The sequence below is a fragment of the Stenella coeruleoalba genome, assembly GCF_951394435.1.
Source record: "Stenella coeruleoalba genome assembly, chromosome: 1".
Classification (NCBI taxonomy): domain Eukaryota; kingdom Metazoa; phylum Chordata; class Mammalia; order Artiodactyla; family Delphinidae; genus Stenella; species Stenella coeruleoalba.
The window spans coordinates 79,216,014-79,235,215 of NC_137169.1; the positions used below are offsets into that span (position 1 = coordinate 79,216,014).

The following is a 19,202-nucleotide window of genomic DNA, read 5'->3' on the forward strand; positions in this document are numbered from 1 at the left end:
AACTATAAATAAGAATAACCTTTAAAAATTGTGAATAACTATATTGTACACCTATAACTTATAGAATACTGTATAGCCACTATATTTAATTAATTAATTAAATACATAAAGAAAAATCTAATCTACAGTTACCATAACTTAAATTTACACTCAACTCATTGCAATTGTATAGTTTCCCTTCCCCAAGTTCACTGCTGAAAATTCTTTCCCCAAAGCAACCAAGTGTATCACCAGGGCATCTCAGCCCACTGCTCTTCTGATTCTACACAACTCTCTGTTATAGAGAAGAGGTCTAGAATTAGAAATATATTGGGTTCCCATTTAAGTTGAAGGTTTATGCAAATATCTCCTGATTCCCTAGGATCAGACAATTTCACATCCTTCTATGACCCTAAGATTTACTTATCTGTTAAACAGAGATAGCCATTCATTCTTTCTCCCCTTCTCCCAGTAAATTCCCCTCACCTTCACTCTAATTGACATGTAAGATAAACTTTTAATATTTGTCAAATCTACTGATAGTGAACATAAGGAAGGACCAGTTACCTTTTTGCTGCCAAAATACTGAAAGAGGCCATATCCAATTAAATGCCCATCCGCTTTTATTATTCATCTTAATTGGAGACATAACCAGTCAACAAAGCCAAAAGTTTGGATCATTCTTGACTCTTCCCCCTCCTTCTTCCTCTCCAACAAACCAATCACTGAGATTGTCAATGCTACCTCCTAAAGTCTTCTGGAGTCTGTCCTGTTGCCAATTACCAAAGTGCTAGAACGACCCTTCACAACTTTTACCCAGGCCAGTGATACTCTACCAAGGCAACGGTACCTCCCAGGGGACACCTGGAAACTCTGAAGACATTTTTAGTTGTCATATCTAGGGGTAGGGAGTGGATTCTTCTGCTATCTACTGGTTAGAAGCCAGAGATGCTGCAAAACATCCTACAGTGCATAGACCACACCCACCCCCCAAAATCACAAAGAATCGTCTGGCTCCAAATGTTAATAGTGCCAAGGCCGAGATACCTTTGCCTTGTCTATGGAAGCAGCTTCTTAGCAGGTCTCTCTTCCCTCAGTTTTATCCCCTTTAAGTCTATCATGCACACAGCCCTAGAGTGATTTATCTAAAATGGAAATCTGTCCACACAGCTGGCCTGCTTGCAACCCCTCCGTAGTTCCCATTCTCCTCTTGGATGCGGCTCACCCTGAGCACCCTTACTTATGTCGCAACACTCTCTGACCCCCCCCCTTACCTCTTGCTATCCAACAATACCCAAATGCTTCTGACATCCCACTCAGTCTGCGGCTTTTCTACCTGTGCTCGCGCTGTTTCTCTGAAATACCCTTTGTTCTCCTGCTCTCCTTCACTATTTTAACTCCTCTTCACTCTTTAAGGCTGAGCCCATGCAACATTTCCTTCAAGAAACCTCCTTCCCCCCGACACACTGGGCCATAAGCCCCTTCTCTGTGGTTTCCAAAATAACTTACACAAATGAGAATTTAATATCAGGCTTATCACACTACACATAAGTTTCTGAATTTTGACCCACTTCCATGTAGACTAAATTATTGAGGGAGAGTCTGTAAGAACTGTATCATGTACCTATCTTTAGTATGGTACATAGTTGTTGCTTAAAAAATGAATCAGTGAATGTTAACTCACATTGACGTAAGTGCTTTACACTTGACAAAATTATTTCACACGTAAAATCCCATTTGATTTTTATAATTCTGTCAGAGAATGCAGCTGAGCTAGACATAACAACGCTAGTTTTATATTACATTAAACTTGGGCTCAGAACTGACTTCAGTAAATGACGTCATTTACCCAGAGCAACCTGATTTATAAGTGGCAGAAATGACACTGGAATCTAGATCTTTTGATATAATGTCCTATGCCTTTTCCAGAACTCTAGACTAGTTGGTCTCATCTACACAGACACACACACACACACACACCCCACGTGTAACACACACAAATATTTATGTATGTATACATATATTTTGAAGGTCTATATGTGTGTGTATATATTTGTGTATGTATTCATAAGCATGGCCTATACATGCCTCTTCTAATTATCTAAACACAGAATGTATAAGTATATATATGTGTGTATATATAATCTATATGATATATATACACACACACATATATATATACATTAGCTCTCCCTTTGTAATTCTTAAAATTCTTGATCATAGCATTCATTGCATTCATAGTTCATCCTAAGTAGCTCTGGAAAATAGTTAACTAGTCACATCTTCAGGAAAGAAGGGATGCAGACAGTACCAGATGATGAAAATGGGCAAGTCATTTGTATTTGGTGTGGCTTACTCAGAGTCACAGTCTCATATTCCACTTACTCACCCTCCCACAAACAGTGCAGCCATGGGACCTCAGGTGCAAACAGACCAGAGGGGATGCATGGACCTCGTGGACACTGCTCAGGCCTCTCAGACACAGCTTCAATAGAAGTCCTATATCTTTAAGAAAGTTCAATTTTTGTGAATGTCTGACAAAAAAATGCAATTTCCTTTCAAGTATCAAGCTCAGAATATGGCATCCAGTCCCTGAACCAAACAGACCTATTCCTCTATGACAAGATGTATTAAATAGATTTTTTCCTTGTGTGGGAACTCACCACTGGTATTCATTAAATTCAAAAGTGCAAGTGCACAAAGGCGAGATGCTGGAGAGGAACTGTCAGATTTTTCTGGTTGTGGAAACAGACCCATGTACAATATTTGAAGAGGATAGTTTTATTTTTTTTGAAGCCTGGTTAGCTCAGTAAACTGCAAGGAGAGGCTTTACAAGTTTACTCTAATGAATGTATTAATAAGCAAGATCATTTGCCATCAGACTTAGTCATGAAACAATATAACTGAACACAGACATCAGTTAAAATTTTTTTGACATAAATTCAATAGTACATATAATCACAAAGATTCAAGGTACTTGAAGCAAATGCTGGGCAATTTGTAGAAAATATTTCCTTTTCAAATAAATTTGTACCTGGGGTACTGAAAGCTCTTTAATACCTTATCTGTTCTGTTTTTATTTCTTCATGGAGACTAAGGAATGAAGCTGTCGATTTACGGAAAATGGATCAATTAATCAAGAACAAAATGTTTTCCTACAGGTGGAGATTGTGGGTTCCTGGTACTTATGAATGAGACTTAAATCCTAAATTTGTCTTCGTTAAAACAGTTTAAAATTTGACTTTCCCAATTATCTCAATGTTTTAAAAATTCTATTGACTCTTCTCATCAGAATTCTTCTACATTATGGTTTCTACTTCTAGAGACATATCAAATAACTGTTTTAGGCAGTTTAGGCAATTTAGGCAAGCACATTTTAAGAAAACCTGGAATATTAAGGGTTTTAACCTGGATATATTAAAGGATATTTGAATTATAAAAAAATTTTCACTTGGCAAAATAACACCCCTTAAAGTTGACTCTAAAAGCATTTAAATTTGGTATTATGAAATTTTAATCCTAGAGCAAGATATTTTCAGGCTCCAAGTATTTTTACAAATAAAGTACACATATCTATTGACTTCTTTCCATACTCAGAGGTTGTAGTATTAAATACGGCAACAGATTTGATACAATCCGAAACAGCCTGCAAGGCTACATGCTGCATTTTTTGCATTCTCAATATGCTAAGAGCCTGTGTCCTGTGCTAATTCTTATAACATTGAGAAGTGGTGGCTAGGTGGATATTCAATTCAACCATTTCCAGAACTAACATTCATAAGCAGGAAGAAATCTCCTCAATGATCTGACTAGGTGGGCTAAGACAAAGCACCTCACCAATAAGGGAAATTATGATGTTGCCAATTCATGAAAATATGTTGAAATATTATCTTTGAAAGAAAGTTGGTATATCTGTAAAATGTTTTATTATTCAACTGTGAATCATTCATTCATTCATTCAACAAGCATTTACCAAGTACTTGCTCTGTTGCAGACACTGTTTCAGCTAGATGTTGAGGCACAGCACAGCATAAGACAGAGCTACTCCCTTGGTGAAGTCTCAGTGCCATGGAGGAGACAGGTAAACTGCAACTGACCAGTAAGATCTATGAATGAACCATGAATGAACCATGGGGGTACTGAGACAGAAAACAAGTGTGCATGGAGGAGTTAACTGTTTCTGAGAGATGGTGATTTTTGAGATTGGTTTTAAAGGATGAGAATAAATTTTCCAGACATATTGAAAGGCATTCCAGATTGTGGGAATAGTGTGTACAGAGGCACGGAAATGTGTTAAGTCTGGAAAATTAAGTTCCATGTGCCTGGAATGAGATGGGGGTGTGGATTTTAAGGAAGAAAATTTTAATATAGGGCCAAAGAGGCAGCTCAAATCTGATTATGAGATTTTATACCTCAAGTTAATTGACTTCCTTGTACTTTCATGCATAAATAAATGGTCAGTATTCACCTATGAGGAAAATAGGTATGAGGAGGTATTTTTTCTTTCTGGAAAATATGGCACTTGCTTTATGATTTCTTCCAAGTCAGAGCAGCATGAAACAGGCCTATGAAGAACATAGGTGGTCAGCTTTAACATTTAGTGCGTTAACATTTACTACCTCATTTGGCAATCAAACATAGACTGTGTTTATGCATCTTACTGTGTCTTCTCTTGTCGTCTTGAGCTTTTATACAAATATAATATCATTGTATCTTTTGGGGTGTCTCTCCGTCTCCCCAGTTATTCTACTAACGCCTTGAGGGCATAGATTGCCGTGTACCATTTCTATTTTTCACAACTAACACACATCAGAACGTACCAGCCTCATCATTCCAAGTCCAAGTCTAATATTAATTGGTGCTAGAAGAGTGACTTTATTGATTTATAAAATTTGTATACAAATAGAATAAAAGAAATATCCATGAATCTATATTTATATCCATGGAAGAAAGAAAGAAAGAAAGAACGAACAGAGAGAGAGAGGGAGAGAGAAAGGAAGAAAGAGAAAGAAAGGAAGGAAGAAAAAGAAAGGAGAAAGGGCAGTTCATTCTTACTATAGAAATCCAGTTAATAAATTAAAAGGAATGATGGAAGTAGAAAATTATCATTAGGCAGACACCACAGAAATAATTGTTGTAGGCAAGAATCATCAATGAATGCTAAAATTAGTAGGCAAAAGTGTGATGAGTAACGGAATACTTTGAGTCCCGGAGTATTGCCTCACTTATTAATTAAAAAGGGAAAACAGTAACTTTACAATGGATAAACCTGGCAGACAGCATCTTTACCAAATGATCTAAGTTACAATCATCAGTAATAAGCTACACTGACATCACATCTCCTGATATGATGCACTGAGAATGTCACATTACTTGCGGTTTTCTAGCCAAAAATATATAACCTTAATCTAATCATGAGAAGACTTCAAACAGAAATTGAGGAATATTCTCCAAAATGATTGACTGGTACTCTTCAAAAATATCAAGGTCATAAAAGACAAAGACTGAACAACTGTTAACAATTGGGGGAAATTAAGAACAGCTAAGAGCAATGTGGCAATTGTTCAGAAGAAGGACAGTACTGGGACAATTGGCAAAATTCTAACAAGGTCTGTAGATTCATTGATAAATTGTATCAATATTAATTTCCTGGTTTCTATAATTTCCCTAAGGCCATATGATATGTTAACATTAGGGGAATCTGAGTGAGGGCAATGTGGGAACTGTCTGTACTATTTTTGTAACTGTTTTTAAGCTAAAAAATATTTCCAAAAAGTTCTTTAAAAAATGTAAAGCAGCTCACGCATAGATTGAACACAAACCCTCAAGCAACTATATTTTCATGACAACTGCAATGAGATTATCTAACTTTCACTTTGTGATTCTTTAGCTGAAAGTTTTACATTCATCAGGGTGATATACTATTAATACACAATAATTAACATCCTCACACAGAAGCAGAGCTTTCTAGTTGGAGATTTAGCTCTCTTGCACTAGTAATGAAGATGGTCAGTTAGTGTCATGCACAGAATTTAGGGGGAAGAAGAAAATAATAAAACTTAAAAGGCAGAACAGTCTATAAAATGCAAAAGCATTATTAATATACAAGTATTTATCTAGTACAAATGTGCTAATTACCTTGCAAAGATAAAGAAGTAGAATACATGGTCTTTGAACCTGAGACCTTTATAATCTAGTCCAGGAGACAGGATGAATACTGTGAAACAACAGCTCGTGTTAAAGTGAATCTTACTCCCCAGCTCGTGTTAGAGTGAATCTTATTTCCACATGAAGAACCGTCCACTAGAGCAATGCTGGGCCACAGTATCAGTCAGCTCAGGCTGTCATAATAAAAGACCACAGACTGAGTGGCTTAGACAACAGAAATGCATTTTCTAGAGAGTGGAAGTCAAGATCAGGGTTGGTTTCTCCCAAGCCTCTCTTCTCCCTGTGTTCTCACATGACCTGTCTTCTGTGTACATGTATCCCTGTGGTCTCTCTACTTATTAGGACACCAGTCCTATTGCATTAGAACACCATCCTTATGGCCTCATTTAACTTTAATTATCTCCTTAAAGGTCCTGTCTCCAAATACAGTCACATGGAGGGTTAGGGCTTCAAACTATGAATGGAGTGTTGAGGGAGAGGAACACAATGCAGTCCATAAAAGCTACCCTGGAAGAAGACTGACCAGTGAGTTTCAAAGAAGTACTGAGCAAGTATCGCTCAGCTCAGCCCTACTTTTCTCTGTTCTTCAGTTCTGCCTATCTGCAAGGAAGGTGCATTCTCACCAGTTCTGTTGCCCAAGTGGTAAATTTAGCGAGACAGTCTCTCCTCATTTAGACAGAGGTGCACGTGTTGGTCACCTTTGTGACCAGATAGAGAAGCCTGATTAAATCAGGGTAAAATATTAGCAAATCCACTGTGCCAAAAGCTCTCCTTAATAAAGTATTATCAGTTAATTATTTTTATTTATTTATTTATTTATTTTTTTGCGGTACGCAGGCCTCTCACTGTTGTGGCCTCTCCCGTTGTGGAGCACAGGCTCCGGACGCGCAGGCTCAGCAGCCATGGCTCACGGGCCCAGCCGCTCCGCGGCATGTGGGATCCTCCCGGACCGGGGCACGAACCCATGTCCCCTGCATCGGCAGGCAGACTCTCAACCACTGCGCCACCAGGGAAGCCCTTTTTAAAAGGTATGGTTTTGATCTCACTCTGCCTGATCCCTGTGCTTATCTCTCAAGAAGTTCTCAATCTGAGTGGAGAAAAGATGTACTATTTGGGCCTCCTAGTGCCATAAAATCATATTTGCATATCTCACCTGTTACATAATATAATATGTACAAGACAGTATAATTGAGTAGTTCTTGGAAATCATGCTGCTGCAAAACATTTAAATAGGATTTTACCAAAAATGGTTTTGTGAACAAGACAAGGATGCCCATTCTTGCTACTTTTATTCACATAGTCGTGGAAGTCCCAGCCAGAGCAATTAGGCACAAAGAAAAGAAGCTAAAGGCATTGGAATTGGATTGGAAGATGTAAACTGTCTCTATTTGCTGATGACATGATATTATATATAGGAAACCCTAAAGACTCGACCAAAAAACTGTTAGAACTATTAAACGAATTCAATAAAATCGTAGGATACAAAATCAATACACAAAAATCAGTTGTATTTCTATACGGCAATAACAAACTTTCAGAAAGAGAAAGAAATAACAAGACAAGAAATAAAAAACAAGAAATAAGAAGTGTTGGCAACGATGTGAAGAAAAGGGAACCATTGTGCACTGTTGGTGGGAATGTAAATTGGTGCAGCCACTATGGAAAAGAGTATGGAGATTCCTCAAAAAATTAAAAATAGAACTTCCATAAGATCCAGCAATTGCACTTCTGGGTAGTCATCCAAAGAAAACAAAATCACCAACTCAAAAAGATATCTGCACCCCCATGTTTATTGCAGCATTACTTATAATAACCAAGACATGAAAATAACCTATGTGTCCATCAATAGATGAGTGGATAAAGGAAATGGATAAAGAAAAAATATAAATACAATGGAATATTATTCAGCCATTAAAAAGAAGAAAATCCTGCCATTTGCAGGAACATAGATGGACTTTGAGGGCATTATGCTCAGTGAAGTAAGTCAGACAGAGAAAGACAAATGCTGTATGATGTCACTTATATGTGGAATCTAAAACAAACAAACAAACAAAACAAGAAACCTAAACTTATAGAACAGATTGATGGTTGCCATAGGCAGCCAGGGCAAAATGGCTGGTCAAAATGGTCAAATGATGCAAACTTGATACAAAATGGTCAAAAGATACAAACTTCCAGTTATAAAATAAATAAGTCCTGGGGGTGTAATGTAGAGCATGATGACTATAGTAAACAATGCTGTAATGTATACTGTAATATATATTTGAAAGTTCTAGGAGAATAGATCTTAAAAGTTCTCATCACCAAAAAAACTTTGTAACTATGTGTGGTGACGGATGTTAAGTAAACTTATTGTGGTAATCATTTTGCAATATGTACATATAACAAATCATTATATCTAACATCTAAAACTAATACAATGTTATATATCAATTATGCCTCAATTAAAGAAAATTACTTTGTGAAATTCATTGTTTTATTTTCACAAAACAGATGATTAAGTAATTATTTAATCTCTAATGAACCAGCTTGTTTCATATTTGGCTACTGATTTTAAATTAGAGTTACAAATAATGAAGCAGATAATAAAACTCACTTTTACTATTTGTTTTATAGATGTGGATGATACCAAAATGTCATGAAATTTAGATGTTACTTCAGTAATTGTATTTGCACACCTAATTTAATATTTTATGTATTTAACACTATTTCTGAAATCCAACAACATTAGCTTAATCAGAACTACTGATATCAAAAGTAAATGAGACTTTGCTTCAATGGTGAAGGAAAATAGAAATTGAGAAGGCAACAACAGTAAGAAGCATATGCTTTTATACACAGTAAGTATACTTTCATATTCAGATATGAATGCTTTAAAAGAAAATAAGTTTAAAAACTGAAAATTACCTCTACTTAATTTATTTAAGACGTCAGTGTCCCATACTACAATGCTTACAACTGGTGTGTTATATATTGTAAGTATTCTCACTAAAAGGCTATATAATTTTCACATGTCTTATAGACTTTGTCAAACTAATCTGTGCGGACAGCTACAAAACAATCTATTTCTGAATTACCCATTTGTTAGTGTTCAGAAGTAGAAAGAATCTTTTGGCAATAATTAACAAGGTATGCCATGCATATTAGCACATAAAGATTAAATTTTTAACACTCAACATCATTTCATGCTGAAACAAATCCTGCTGTGCTAACTCTATGCTAACCTACGGCACCTCATTCATTACTACCTAATTAACCTACGAATAGCCACATCACAGGAGTTTGTGTCTATATTTTAGATACTGGTTTTAAAAGCAATTAAAGAATGTGATCATATTGATTCCCAAAAATCTATTTGGGAAATCAAATTCTTGCAATCTATACAGAGCAAAATGCCCTGCCTGTTGTATAGTGTTTGTTGCAGCACGTCAGTCATTTTTTAGAGTTCCCATTTTTATCTACATATTAAATACTGAAAGTGCATGTTGAGAGGAAAATTAGTAAGGAAACATTCATGAATATTTGAGTGCAAAAGCTAAATAACTTGTAGTAACTACATAAAATGTATTTATTATTTTATATTACCTTATTAAAAAAAAAAAATCCTGCCCAAGTAGGAGTAGAAAGTTTTGAAAACAAAACTCTGAGAACAGTATAAAGAAAAATGAGATCACTTAGAAAGTTCATCACAATGTCTAGAAAGAGAAGTTACCCATGAGAATCATACAACATCACCAAAATTTAAAACTCACTGCCTTAGTAATGATCTGTAGTTTAGGTACACATTTCTTTTGAAATTCTCTTTCCACTTAAATTATAGAGATGTCGTTTGATTGTCTGAACCTGACTGATGAGCTTGTGCTTGTTTTCCATTAAAAAAAAATTTGCAGTTGGGACAGACAGCCCATTTTCTGCTTCCACAGAAGTGCAATAAAGAAAAGACTGGCATCCCTAAAGAAAGGTATTGGCAGTGGAAAATGCTAACAGGGGCCTCAGTGAGTTGCTGCTACTGCACAGCTTACCACTAGATGTCCTGTGGACTAAGCAAGAAGAACACTGGTACATAGATTTGCATTCTTATCTCAGCAAAGGATGTTTCTGATTTTAATAATGTAGCTCTGGATTTCCAAAATAACTGGTTCACCATTTTCTGCTGCATTTCCTATTGACAGAGGCAAAGTAAAATACAGCGATGTGGGTAATGAAGCCCAGTATGCCATGTGTTGTGCTTGCAGATAATTATAAAAGTATGATTGGAATATGTACCTCAGAATCTTTTATAATGAGGAAAGAATACACACACATGCACACACACACACACAAATATAATTCCCTTATTGCAAAGATAGATCTTTTAATTAAGCTTCATTTTTCTCATTTAGCAGGCTCAACAGGCTGTCTTGTTATAGATTCTTTCCTTTTCTGAGAAGGGTAATACATGGGTATAACAGAACAATTATAGCTTATTCAGAGGATCTGTTCACACTGTGTTATCTTCCATGACTGCTAAGCAAATTAAAGTTGAAATTTTACTGTCTGTCAATTTGGGTGATTATTATGATGAATCTGTGAAGTACAGAAGGTATTTAAAAGCAGTGTGACGCCTTTCTAAAATTCCACCTCTTAACAAGGCATAAAAGTACCTGCAGATACCAATAATGTGTGCCAAAGTGTAATGTGAAAGGGTGTCTTTAGTTCCAATTGTTTTAGTATGGCACTCGGTATGGGGAAAGCCGGCAATGCTGCGTTCAAATCCCCAGTGTTGTCAGAAAAGGAAATGGAGGAATAAGCTGTTCTCAGTGGTGCTTGGTGAGAACCCCATAGAGAGAATGACAAACAGCAAATGCCTTCCCTGGCAGCATTGTGACATGCTGGCAGGACAGGAACCTTGACATGGTATCCCTAGCCAAGGCTAAGGATAACCATCCCCAAGGTCCTCAAGTCTACCCTTTTTGGAATTTGATTAAATGTGGTGAAAACCCTTTTTGAGTGGAAGATTAAAAGCAAATTAAGATGATTTAAAAATTTTAGAAACATTGCAACATGGTATTACAAAAAAATGATTTTAACAAAGCCCATTGGCCTCTCTGGGCATGTGTCTGCTGGGACTGGTGCAGAATTATCCGATGAGTTACGTGGAGGACATGAAACCAAGCTGACAGAATGAGATTCCAGGTGAAAGTAACCCTGCAACCCCAGGAAGCCAGAGGTGTCTTTTTTCTTAAATGAGTGGATTAGAACTCTCCCAAGACAACTGCCTTTGTTTTCCCCCTTGGATAGCCTGCTTGTGCTGTAGCACCCTCAACTATCTCCAAGGTAGCCACAGGCAGTGACAAAGCAAAGAGAGTGATGAACGGCAAACCTTCTCGGCTTCACTGAGAAGCACCTCAAGGATAAGGGGGTGATCCTCCTCTAGCATAACCCGTGGTTGCCACAAATTAGGTACCTTCCCCTGGGACTGCGAGCTAAGAGGTCCTGCTTAAAAATGACTTTCTGAATCATTTTTCTATTTCTAAGCCCTTTGAGCTGATGATTTCTCAGGACCAAAGAGAAGAGATTGGAAGGCAGGGGAGGAGGGGACGGAGAGCAGAGGTTCATTCTTTTATTCATTTATTGGACAAATATTTATTGACCACCTATGCGTAGGGCATTTTATCAAAGTTGATTCTGCACTCCCTTGCATTGGGGTAGGACAGCTAGACTCAGGAGAATCCAAAAAGCAATTTTAAAATTTGATCACACGAGGAGGAAGAGAGAATACTGAAATACTAGGGGAGAAGAGAGGTTAAAACTGTTTTATTCTGCTGTGTGTACAGTTCCAAGTCAGTGAGGTTGACACATACTTTCCTGCCTCTGTTCCTTTGTTCGTGGTGAGCTATCTCCCTGGAAACCTCCATTTATCCATCTTTGCTCACTGAAATTTTATCTACTTTGAAGACCCATTCTGCATGCCAGCTCCTGTGTGGAGCTTTTTCAGATTTATTTTTCTCCCTATGATTTATATATCATTTGAACAATGCTAGTTCCTAGTTGATTCTTCTTTATGACTCTGATTTTATTCCATCATATGTTTCTTACTACTGAAATTGCTTTTCCCCTCAAAAATAAATGGTAATTTTCTTAAAGACAGTTCAATTTTTATAAGGATTTGAATGGCTTGGACTAAACAAACTCTTGTTGAGTATTTGTTGAGTTGCGTGAATTTGCTTCTTTACAGTTTTACAAAGCTGTAGAAAACTCAAAGCTGGAAACCAGGCCTACAGGCAGTCTGGCCTACTCTATCACTCTGTTCCTCAGTTGATATGTAAACTAACTATTTAACATGATGACCAAAGCATTTTTCCAAATGTGAGAGTTATGTACATCTAAATATACTAGATTATATCCAAACTATCTATAAATAGTACGTAGTTCTGTCTTTGGGGAAGAATTAAAGGAAAGAATATAATAATTCATTATTACAAACTTTAAAGTGATTCCTAAGGTTCATTTCTTTAAGTATAGTTGAAAATATACTTATTTTCAATAATTACAATATTATATTATTTTCAGGTATACAACATAGTGCTTTGATATTTTTATAGATTATTCTCCATATAAAGTTATTATAAAATATTGGCTATATTCCCTGTGCTGTATATTATTACATCTTGTATCTTATTTATTGTATGCCTAGGAGTTTGTACCTCTTAATCTCCTTCCCCCATCTTGCCACTCCCCTAACCACTCTCCCCGCAGTGGTAACCACTAGTTTGTTCTCTGTACCTGTGAGTCTGGTCCTGTTTTGTTATAGCCATTTGTTCATTTTATTTTTTTAATTCCATATGTAAGTTAAAACATACAGTATTTGTCTTTCTCTGTCTGACTTATTTCACTAAGCATAATATCCTCAAGGTCCATCCATGTTGTTGCAAATGGCAAAATTTTCATTCTTTTTTATGGCTAAGTAACATTCCAGTATGTGTGTGTGTGTGTGTGAGTGTGTGTGTATACTCACACACACACACACACACACACACTGGAATATATATACCACATCTTCTTTTCGATTCACCTGTGGATGGCCTCCATATCTTAAGTTGCCTCCATATCTTGGCAATTGTAAATAATGCTGCTATGCACAATTGGGGTACATGTATCTTTTCAAATTACTGTTCTTGTTTTTTTTGAATATATACCCAGGAGTGGAATTGCTGGATCATATGATAGCTCTATTTTTAGGTTTTTAAGGAAGCTTCATACTGTTTTCCATACTGCTTGTACCAATTTACATTCCTATGAACAGTGGACAATGTTCATTTTTAAATGTAAAATAGTTCAAGTTCTAATTTTTAAGTAACAGTAATTTTGGTTAAAGTCAAATTGTTTAAAATGGTGAAACTTAGAAATATCAAGAAATACTGAATCCAGCAAGAAACAGTTAAAAAATCTGTTTTTAAAAAAAGTTTATACCAGACCAATAGTTCTTAGATCAATAAGTGATGAACTGGTCAGACTGCCCCATGGTTAATTTTATTTGATATGCCCAGATAACTGAAATAATCAGACTCATAAAAATTACTTGAGTTATTTGGTCAGATGTAATTGTGTGATGATTCACTTTGTTGTTCAATCAGCCCTTACAAGTCATCCTATTTCAACTGATCTGAAAGAATTCCAAGTTTTTATAACAAAAGCACTATTTCTTTCATAGAATTTATTGCAACTTTTTGTTTTGTTTTTGTTGTCTCCTTAACAAGACTATAAATTCCATGAAGGCAGGGACCATATCTGTTTTTCTCATTGCTATTTTCCCAGTGTTTTCTACAGAACATGCAGAGTAGGGTTCAGTTAATGTTTTGTGAATGAATATGAATGAATGAATGGATGGATGGATGAATGAGTGAATGAAGCAAAACTTTAGAAGCTAAAACTATATAGATTCACCAGGTCATCTATATCTATTAAATGTGGAGAAGGATAGTTAAAAAGTGAAAAAGTCAGCCAATCAACTGTTAGGTCATCCCTCTTCCAAATAAATCATTCAATTATTTTATTGGATGATATCGTCGAGTTCATATCAACCAAGTCTATAGAGAAATGATCCTCTAGTAAGCCAGGCTATATCAGATAACATAAATGGCAAGACCTTTTAGAAATTTTAACGCAAACAAGATGTTCATACAGTTATATTGGAATTTTATGCTTATAAATTATATGCATATAATTTTATGCTTATAAAATCAATATTTCTGCATTTTCAAAATTCCATCTTCACTTAGTCTATAAATCTCCATTACAAGGATTAAGTAAATCAGAATCAATAACATAAGGAATCACTTGATACTACAAATCCATTAAATAGTTTAGAGGAGAGAGAGAGAAGGAGAGAGGGAATAAGGGAGAGGAGTAAAATATATAGCAAGAAGAGAGTAACAAACATAATATAATAATATAATGAAAATAGCAACTACCCTGGGCGCACACACGTGTGCTCACACACGCAACAGACATTAGCTTGAGACATACAGGCAGCTAGGTGAGCAATGTAAAAACACCCTTTTTTCATTTCAAATGGTATCATAGATCCTATAGTGGAGGGAAAAATAGAATCTATTTTAAAAAGACACATTTCAGACATGCCTATGATTGTTTATTGTCTTACTGTTTCATGTTTATGAACTTTATGAAAGTTCACTAGAGCAATATTTAAATAGAATTCCATAAAATTGATGCAGCACGTTTAACTCCACGCTTCAAATCTGTCATCTAGTTCTACATGGATAGTGAAGTATTTTGTATACTATTAATAGAAAATCTAACAAAGAAGCTGTTAGTAAGCAAGGCTTGCATCTTCTCTGTTTTTTAGGGACAGAGCTTTTTCTTTCTTATGGAGAAGAAAAAGAAAGCGAAGCATAAAACTAAAGCATATCCTTTGTCAACATGAGTAGGTACTTCTCAGTATTCCTTTTATGCTGTCTGGATGTCCAAATGTGCCCTTATCATTTTTAGCAAGTGAAAATTGGGAAGAAAAATAGAAATGTAATATGTATTATTATATTTTAATGTGATGTTCTACTTTTTGTTTGTAGTTTCTGTCTTACTTCATTAAACATTTAATAAATCACCACCAGTTTTGTGACAGATTTTAACCATAACACAAACAGCAGGAGGTGTAAGCCCCACTCAGTTCATATAGGCATATAATATCAGTGTCTACATCATCACGCCCTGCAGGCATAGTGGCAGAACGACCAATGGAGGGTAAGCTTTTTCCGACAAAGCTTTGAAAATAAAGTTTTCTTCTTTTATCTTACTACAAATCAATTGGAGCCCTTACAGCAAAATCCTATAAAATAACTTCAAACACCACTTCTTAGTCTAAAAATTTGTATTATGGCTATAACTCTTTGAAGTATTATGACTGAAGTTTGGAGAAAAATGATTTAAGTGCTATCTGCTAGACATCAGAGCTTCAAAAATTCTCTCAGTTTTTCTTGACACATAAACTACTACCCACTGTAGTTTTTAGAATTTTTTTTCCTTGCTTTTAACCAACCTAACCCAGTTCGCTTGATACAAGTTACTTAACTGCAGTTTATCCAAATGAATTAATACTCTTTGAAGGTTCACCAACTTGCAATTGATTATTTTATTTTGTCAAGTTTTATGTTTCCCCACTCTGCTAGAGTTTGGGTTTTTTTAAAAAAGAACTTCCAGAATCTCAGCATGTTAACTTTAAGTTTAAAAAAATCACTGGGGAAAATGTAAAACATGGGGTTAAGGGCACCTGTGATTCCTGCTTGGAAGTCAAATGTCAGAAAGAGAAACTGAAAAGTTTTCTGATGGAAAACTTTGTAAGGGAGATGGAAGAGTCTCCCAGTGTAAGGGAGATGGAAGAGTCTCCCTTACACTGAGGAGATGATGAGACCAAGGATGCCTTCTGCAAAGGGCACGAGCCTCATCAGGGCTCCCCCCGCAATGGGTGAGAAGCTGTTGTCAGGGATTCAAGTCACTGCATGCTCACAGACATTCTTCAGAAACTCCAGCAGAAACCTGAGCAGTTTAAATTTCTTTAAACAAGACACAGAAAAAGTTTAACTTGAGAAAGAGAAGATTCCATTCACTAAGCTATTTGTGAGTGTCTACCTTATGCAGTCACCTCTAGGAGATGCTATGTTGAGTGGGGTGTGCAAAAATGAAAAAAAAAATAAAAGCATCCCCGACCTCAACAGACTCAATATCTTTGCTTTGATTCCTTTGGCATTTTATTCCATTCTCTCTGAGGAGTACTTTGGGTTGAGTCTCTTTTAAAAGAAAGTGATGCTTTGCAGAGTGCAAAGTAATTAATATAGATAATATGGGTTCTAAACAGTCACTTCATATTTATAGTGGCCTAACTTTTATAGAAAATTCTGGAAAACAATGTACACTATATCAGTGCTACTCAGAATGCCAGTCTGTAATAAGACAAGGAACTTGCATCAAAAATTAAATCAATGCACTGCTTCCTTCATCAAGAAAGCCTTGCTGCCAAAACAATAAATGTCAGCTGAGTTAAACAGTATGGCTAGTAATTTCTGGATTATTCCAACTCAGGTCAGTAACAAAATGGTTTAAAGACTGGTAGCTTATCTATGAACCATATTTTGAATAACTCTACTTTTCACAACCCAGCTTAGATTGATAATCATCTAGAGCAAAATGAATAGCAAATTCAGAAAACAGAAACCAAAGCAAAAATTACCGAGGAGTAGACGTTGTGGGAAAAAGTTAGGAAATATAGGAAACTGAGAAGGAATAAAGGGGCTCTGCTATACATCCAGGGAATGAAATCACACATGTTAACCATCCTCAATGGGATGCTGCTGAAGAAGGGGACCTTTTGTGGTTTACTTAAAGAACAGGCCAAGAACAAAACAAACAAGGCAGGTGCTGCAGTTATGAATTTCTTCTAGTGCATCTGCACCTTACGTTTTCTCATTGCTCTTGGTACACTTACAGGCAAGCAGAAGGCTCAACTATCACCAAATGGCACTGAACAGGAGATAAAGCCCAAACTGTCCCCATGGAGCTGAACATGATAAGCTAAAGTGCTGATTCAGAAAGCCACAAAGAGCTTGATAAACATGGCTACAATATCTGGAAAAGAGATTGCTTGGCAGTAGCTGGTAGGTGATGAGATCATGCTTCCTTCCATCCCATCAGGTGGCAAAACTGGATAAACACAAACGTCTTGAAGCCCAAACCCGCAGAGCTGCTTCAGTAGGAATGTGTGGGAAATATTCATCACATATTGTTACCCCTCGCAACTGTTAGAGAACTCGTTCCCTGAAGAATTACCTGACTTGATCAATTCTCAGAGAGGACAGGTAACATGCATCCTTCTGAGAAATTTTAAAGGACCAGGCTTCCTGCAAGCCATCTATTTCCCCAGTCTTTTCCCTCTGCTCCTCATAGGCCAAGTGCATTTTTGGCCCAAACCTCAAGCTCCAGTCTCTGAGGTGTCTCCTGAGTCCTGCTTGTTATATGCTCCATTCTTTCATATACCCCTCATCTTCTCCAGCGTGCTCTTCCCTTAGCCAAACATGTTCTGCAATCCCACTGCCTCCACAGACGTTTCTTCCAGAACTACTCCAAAAAGAGATAAAAATTTCCTCTCAATTCTGTCTCTAAACGTAATTTTCAAATGTGCTTAATACTTGATAACGTTAGATCATCTATCAGCAAGCTACATTTCTCCTACTGTCTGTGTGGATTCTATATGTGCTTATCTGTATCAGTGTTTATACGTCTTGATTTAAAGTGCCAAGAGAGCAGAGCTGGTGCTTGTGTGAGTCTCTCCTATACATTTAAGATCATTTTTGTATTTGATCCTACAACTTTAATGATAAAGAATCTAAATTAGATGTGACAGATAGGTAAATTGCCTAAACTAAAACCATCCACTCCCCTTTTCATTTTCATTCTTCTATTCCAAGGGCTGGAAAGCTAAAACTGTACTTCCCCAGATTCCTTTGCAGCTGTGGTGCAGAGTTGTGACACTGGTCTCAACAATGTGATAAACCTAAATGTAGAAGTAACAGGAAGAGATGGCTATGCACAGGAAGATATGACCACCCAAAAAGTACTGTGAAAGAAAGAGTTGATTCTTCCATGGTGGCTGGGACAGAACTTCTGGTGTCCAGTTTCAGAACAGTCAGTGTTAACTGGAGGGCAGCTCTGCCCTGGAGTTTGCTAGAAGAGTTCACGATGTGGTTGGGCACTTTCCCAGCCTACACAATTCTCTGGCCTTCCCAGAGATCCTGTGAGGTACATCATATATTTTAACAAATCCTTTTCTGCTTTAAGTAGCCAGAGTTAATTATGTGGCTCGTACCCACCAACCCTTGCTAATGTGTTAGGTTTCTGCTTCACTTTTTAGATAAGCAATCTATTTGGCCCCATTGTCACAAGTACACATTTGCTTAGAAATAAGAAAGAATTGGATTTTTCAGATATAGGAAAGTAGTTTGTGATTATGGGCCTCAGATTTCATTCAGTATTGAAACTTTTATCTAAAGGATTTTAGGGGGGTGGCAGATATGTGGGCAGGGGGTAGGGGGCAGGCCTTTGGGAATCACTCTCCAAGACACAGAAAAGCTGGTGGCAACAACTTTGGTCAGGGATGCCTGGGGCTCAGACTCTGCTTCCTCCAGTTAATTAGGATACAGTCTTTTAAATGCTGAGTTAGGTCAAGAGCCAGGGGAGTTCTGTTGCTTATAAACACTACTTATACAGAAGCACAATGATTGTTAATGTGCGTTCTTCCAAGATGATGACATAAGCCCTGCATGTAAAAAGGTAGTGTTATAACAAGAATTGGCAGTTTTCTCAACTCTGGGGGCCCAAATCTGTTGTGCAGAGAGTCACTAGAATCAGTGTCCCCACTGGGGCAAAAGACAACCCTCAAGGCATCAGTATCTACCCCATGCAGCCTCTTCATGTCTATTAAGTTCTATATCACTGCCTAAATAAATCAGGGAGAAAAGCAGGTGGGTCTCCTCTTACCAATTCGTAATCTATTTAAGATACTA

At 36.8% G+C, this 19,202-nt stretch overlaps 1 long non-coding RNA gene across 1 annotated transcript in view; it reads right to left on the reverse strand.

Annotated features, from left to right (window-relative positions):
- LOC307191036 overlaps positions 1-19,202 on the reverse strand; it is a 282,782-nt gene that overhangs the window by 51,240 nt on the left and 212,340 nt on the right. The gene's annotated exons all lie outside the window — the stretch shown is intronic.